Here is a 409-nt window from a genome sequence, read left to right as displayed (position 1 = left end):
CCGATTGTTAAACGAATCATATGACACAGGTTTATGGGCTACAGTACTTGAGTTTCGTCTTGCAGAAGAAACTATTGCATAAGGGCATGAAAGTGACCAATATGTAGATAAATATATAAATGCACACACGCACACGCACAGGAACACGCACGCACGCACGCACGCGCGCACGCGCGCGCGCACACACACACACACACACACACACAGATATATATTGACGAAACTATCTTTTTATTAACCTTTTAGCGCGTAATGTTCCTATATGAGAACATCCTAATACATCCTTTAAATGATCAAACTGACTTGTTTTTTTTATGTTGGTTTTATGGTAAAGTCATCAAAGTTGTCATATGCATAAACTGGGTACAGTTGCAATGCTTGCCATTGAAAACCTTTTTGTATATATATT

Source organism: Penaeus chinensis, chromosome 30 (assembly GCF_019202785.1).
Source record: "Penaeus chinensis breed Huanghai No. 1 chromosome 30, ASM1920278v2, whole genome shotgun sequence".
In the NCBI taxonomy this organism is placed as follows: Eukaryota; Metazoa; Arthropoda; class Malacostraca; order Decapoda; family Penaeidae; genus Penaeus; species Penaeus chinensis.
Note: the sequence above shows the minus strand (reverse complement) of the source record.